Source organism: Puma concolor, chromosome A2 (assembly GCF_028749965.1).
Source record: "Puma concolor isolate L17-30 chromosome A2, mPumCon1.1.hap2, whole genome shotgun sequence".
In the NCBI taxonomy this organism is placed as follows: Eukaryota; Metazoa; Chordata; class Mammalia; order Carnivora; family Felidae; genus Puma; species Puma concolor.
The window spans coordinates 114952559-114958057 of record NC_141668.1 but is presented as its reverse complement, the minus strand read 5'-3'; positions in this window follow the sequence as shown (position 1 = coordinate 114958057).

Below are 5499 nucleotides of genomic sequence, written 5' to 3'. Positions count from 1 at the left end.
AAAATCACCCACTGGCTCGGAAAGCTTCCACCCAGGAGGTGCACAAGCCCCTGAGCTCACAGTCCATAAAGAAAGTTCACGGCTACATCCAACTTCAGAGGACAGGGGGGTGGGGAGGGGGGTACAGCCCCGCCCTGGCCTGGAAGGAGGGGTCTGGATGAGGATGCTCTGAACTTGAGTCACGTTGTTACCTTTGGGGCAGGGCAGCTAGGCTGGGAGTAGGCAGCGGACTGTGATTGTTACAGCCTGGGACTGGGGAGTAGGAGTTCCTCAGGAAGCGGGGAGGGTACCAGCTGCCCCAACAAATGCCCAGGGTAGCAGCCAGGAGCCAGCCAGCGCAGGGCGGGAGGGCCATGTATCAGCCAGACAGCGCAGAGCAGCCACACCCAGCCCCCCGGACACTGTAGCCAGCAGGAGCCCCGAGGGCCCCACAGAGACCAGAAATCCAGGGAAGAATAACACAGACTCCAGCACAGGGAGAAGCGCTCAGGTGACCCTGCCTGGATTCCTCAGAGCTGTTTTAGATGCAGCATCTCTACCTGTGCAGTTCTTGGGGCGGCCGCGAGTGGGTGGACAGGTGCCAGGTGAAGAAAGAAAGCTTGCCGACACCCCTTAGAGCTGTGGAGCCCATTTTACAGAAGCTACCAGCGCTGAGATGGGTCAAGGAACTTTCTCAAATTCATGGAGCTAATTGGGAAACCCGCATTTACTAAGCAACCACCACATGCCGCTTCTCGGGGGTTCCTGTCTCTGCTGCACGGCCAAGAAAGCACAGAGGTCGGGGGCATATCGCAAAGCCGAGCAGGCCCACCTCTAAAGCCTCAGCCCTCCCCGTGGTGCCCTCAGGATTCGAAGGGGTTGTCTGAGGTGGGGGGAGCCAAGGGGAAGGAGCGGTGGGCATTTAAAAGGATGATGGGTCTGACACATGATCAAGGAACTCGGGGAACCAAATGGGCGGCTGCGGGCTGCATTTAAGGCACATTCCTGAGCTCCGAAAGGAGAAATAAAAAGTGTTCCCTTGTCTGTGAGTTGAAGAGACAGCAATATTGTGGTGTAACTAGGACCAGATGGGCTCCAGGAATTTCCAAAGGCCTTTTAGCATATTAGACAAAATAGCCTCCCAGCCACACACCATAACTTTGTCTGGCCGCCTGGGTATCGGTTACCGAGACGACCAGCAGGCTGCGCGCTCTGGCTCCAGGGTCCCAGAAGGGAGTGGGCCTCTGGCCCAGCAGGAACCCCTCCCCCTTTGCGTGTGACACATTCCCCTGAGCTCCAAGGCCATTGCACACTCAGAGCAGGAAGAGGGGTGGGAAGTCCCAGAAACGGCCTAGCCAGAGGGCCCCCTGATGTGCAATCCTTCCCGCCACCACTCCACCTTCCAGAAGGAGGAGGTCACACCCCGCCGGGACACCCAAAGGTGGAGCATACAGAGTGGCTCGGCACCAGGCTCTGGGGCGAGCCGGGGAGCATACCCCGGCTGGGACACAGACCCTCCCTGCACCCCCTTTCCTCGTCTGCGAACACGGCTGCATGAGGATGAAGCCGGGCAGTGCACGGCCGGTGCTTGAACCGTGCCGTGAACCCAGAAGCGCCACGCTGTGTCGGCCGCCATCCTGACGATCTTTGGAAAGCTCTGACTGTGAGAGCAAGCGTCCTGCCTCATTCCCGTCCGAAGAGCATCATTAGCTGATATTGGTTGAGCACTTGCCTATGCCGGCACGTCTTCTGGGGGAAAAGACGCGGGCTCAGGGCAGGGATTTGTCTCACCGAAGGGCGCACAGCTAGGGAGTGGCCCCGCGGGGAAGCTCATCCCGGCTCTAGCCACTGTGTTTACACTGCCTCCCAGGGGCCCAGCGTCTCCAGGCCTCGGGTGCACTGCCTGTGCAACAAGGGGCTGGACAGGGAGGCAGGAGGGTCCCTCCCACGCTCACTCTCTGGATCCGAATTCTGTCCTCGAATGACCCAGAGACCACACGACAGCCCCTCCTCCATCATCTCGCTCGGTCCTTGTCGAGGGAGAAGTGGGTCTCAGAGAAGGGATGCTGCCTGCCCGGTGTCACTCTGCAGGCCGGTCATGGAGGCAGGTTCGAGCCCAAGGCTGGCCAATTGCAAAGCCTGTGTCCCTTCTCTGGAGACCTCCTCGGCAGAGTGCATGGCTCCGACTCATGCTGTCACCTGCATCTTAACCCTAATAGTGACAAGGGAACGCAGAAGAAAGCACGTGGTGGGGCGGGGGGTTGTAGAGCCCATTCTCCACTACTTGGCTGGGTGTGGCTTTAGGCAAGTGCCGTGTGCCTCTCTGAGGCTTGGTTTCCCAGCCTGTAAAACGAGGCTCCAGATCCCTTCCCAGGGAGGCCACTGTGAGCATGAACACAGGGAGGTCAGAGGTCGTGTGGCTCACGGTGGGAGGGCTTCTTCAGGTCCTCTTCCGGACACTACTTTCTGCACACGCTCGACACGGCCCCTCTGTCCCTCCCTCCTGCCATCCCCTAGAAGAACACTGAGGGAGGAAAGCCAGGATTGGGCTCTGGTTCATTTGCTTGCCAGGACGTCAGGCTCCTTAACACCCTTCCGTGGGCCTCACGTTTCCTAGAGACAAAGTGGTGGTGGTGCCAGCACCGAGCCAGGATCTGAGCAGGCCCTCGGACAAGGGCAGCCTTCCTTCCCTCTCGTCCAGCCCAGCACGTCCCAGCCAGCTGCGGTGGCACGAGGCTGGGCCTCCGTGTGCTATCTGCCCAATGAGCAGGTGGGACAGGTTGTCCGGGGACCCTCGGCTCTGTGCACACACCAGTTCAGAAAGCACTTCTCAGCTGCCTGCCCTGTTTTATTTTTAAAAATTAACTTTCTGCTTGCAAAATTCGAGCTGTAGAAAGCCCAATGTGCATCCTCCGGCCGAAGAGTATCTCAAGGGCAGGACAAGGAAGCCATTCATCTCTCCAGGCCCCAGCTCAAAAGCAGACAGACAGCCACCTACCCACGTGCTGCCACAGTGCCTTCGGCCTGGCCCTGCCCCACCATCCAGGGGCCACGGAGGCTGTCTTTCCCCTCCAGGTTCCTTGTCTCATCTGGACTCTGGGGTGCTGACATGTGCCTCTCCCAGGATTGCTAGTAAGGGTGTGAGCCACGGAGGGGCTGACAGGTCCAGGTGGGCTACAGGACACGAGCCCCCCCCCACATATTCTCATTCCAAACCCCTGCCGACAGGTCTGGTTATAGGAAAAGGGCACTAGTTTGGGGGTCACATGGACACGGATCCATTCCCTGGCTTTTCCATCGCCTGACTTGTGATCTTTACTTCTCTGAGTCTCTATATCCCCATTTTTTAAATGGTGATCATGATGACGGCTAACCTATATAGAAGACTTACTCTGAAAATTAATAAAGGAAAAGCTTCGCTAAAACGGAGCCAGGAGGCCAGAAGGGGGAGCTCTCACACCACACCACTGGCAGCCAATTACAGGAAGAAGGGTCAATTAGGTCCCAAGGGAAGAATCCCCAACAGCACAGAATCCTCAGTTATAGCTCCCAAAAGGAAAAGATGCACATCACATCTCCTACGAGAAACTGACTGCCCCAGCAACTCAGCCAATGAGAAACTGTCTGAACTCATGCTTCTCTCCAACTGGGCCTTCCTTCAAAACAACCCCTCCCAACTTCCTCCCCTTCTCCATAAAATAATGTTCCCTCTCCTTGGTCAGATTACTCTATGGTTTTTGCCATAGCTTGCTCGTCCCAAGTTGAAATGTTCTGCCGTTCCCAAATAAACCCAGTTTTGTTGGCAAAATAACGGGCTTCTTTTTAAGATCAACTCCATGCCAGACACTGCTTTAAGCACCTTACAAACTCATTTCATCCTCATGACAACCCTGTGAGGTAGGTACTATCAGCCCCATTCTACAGAGACATAAACTAAGGCACAGAGAGGAAGCGTCGCCCAGCTATCAAGGGGAGGAGGCAGGACTCCAAGCCACGCTGGTGAAGGATGGGAGGCTCCTACTTTAATCCCCTGCAGCCTCTGGGGTGCCTGGGCGGCTCAGTGGTTGAGCAACCCACTTCAGCTCAGGTCATGATCTGTTTGTGAGTTCGAGTCCTGCATCGGGCTCCATGCAGAACCTGCTTGGGATTCTCTCTCTCTCCCTCTCTGTTCCCCTCCCCAACTTGTGCTCTCTTGCTCTCTAAATCAATAAATCAATAAATAAAAATACCCTGCAGCCTCAAAAACTATCACGGGACCGTATCGCTCCCAGGACAGGGCACTGAGCCTCCCCATGCTGGCCCTGGGCCCAGAGCAGGATGTCCCCAGCCAGTGCTGGCTGACCTAAATGAAACCAACTCAAGAACAGGCTGCTTGCAGGAGGTCTTGGCCCTAAACGCTAAGCATTTGGCTGAGGATCCAGGGAGGGTCCTAAAAGTCTCCTTCAGATCTGCCTGGGAGTCCTGCTAGGCAGGGAAGGGCCCTGGGCCAGCACCCACCTTTGTTTATGCCCAAGGCAGTGGGCTGGTACATTCATTTCCGGCCTCTGCCCCCCACCAGGGCTGTATTGGCCTAGCCTCGGGCATTCTGCGGGTGGCTTAGTCATAGCTGGGCGCTGCCGTTCCAACGCCTGTCTGAGTGTCCCCCAACCAGCCCCAATGGAGAAGAGAGCTATAACTTGGGCAGATGAAACCCCTTCTCCCCAGGCCTCAGCCAGCCCACCGGCCAGACATGGCACCAGGGTCTACAGGAGGAGCAGGGAGGGGGCTCTGACAGGCTAAGCCGCTTGTCCAAGGCCCCACATTCAGGCCCAGGTAGAGGACGGCTCCCACGTGGGCTTGGGTTCCAAGGTCTGCCCGCTCCCCTGTGTGCTGGGGGGGAGGGACTGCCCTGCCTCCCATGCCAGATGTTCATGCTCCAGATCTCCAGGAGGCTCTGGATGGAGTCTCCTGCAGAAATCTCATGCCTCCCGGGCATCAGGGCTGCTCCCAGCGGGCTCCACCAGAGAGTGCTTTCCCAAGCTTTCCTGCCCCCCAAGTTCTCCCTATAGCACATGTCCGACCCTGGACTTCCCCCAGCCTGTCCCCCCTCTCACCCTGGGCTGCAGGACCGCCCCCCCCATCCTGGTCAGCAAGGTGCTCGGCTAGAGACTCAGCACTTCACAAAGTTGGCACATTCCCTTGGGTTTTTATAACTTGGGGTATCACTTACCAAAAGCAGACAACTCAGGTCTTAAGAACAGATACTAGGGGCGCCTGGATGGCTCAGTTGGTTAAGCGTCCGACTTTGGCTCAGGTCATGATCTCACGGTCCGTGAGTTCAAGCCCCGCATTGCCTGCTTTGGATTCCGTGTCTCCCTCCCTCTCTCTCTCTCTCTCTCTCTCTCTCTGCCCCTCTCCCCATTCTCACTTTCTCTCTGAAAGAGGCCCTGTCTGGCCTCGTTCGATGTGGATTTTAAATCTTTACTTTCTCTAATCCTTAGGAGGTAAGGATGCTCCATCTCAAGAACACACAGCAGCCAG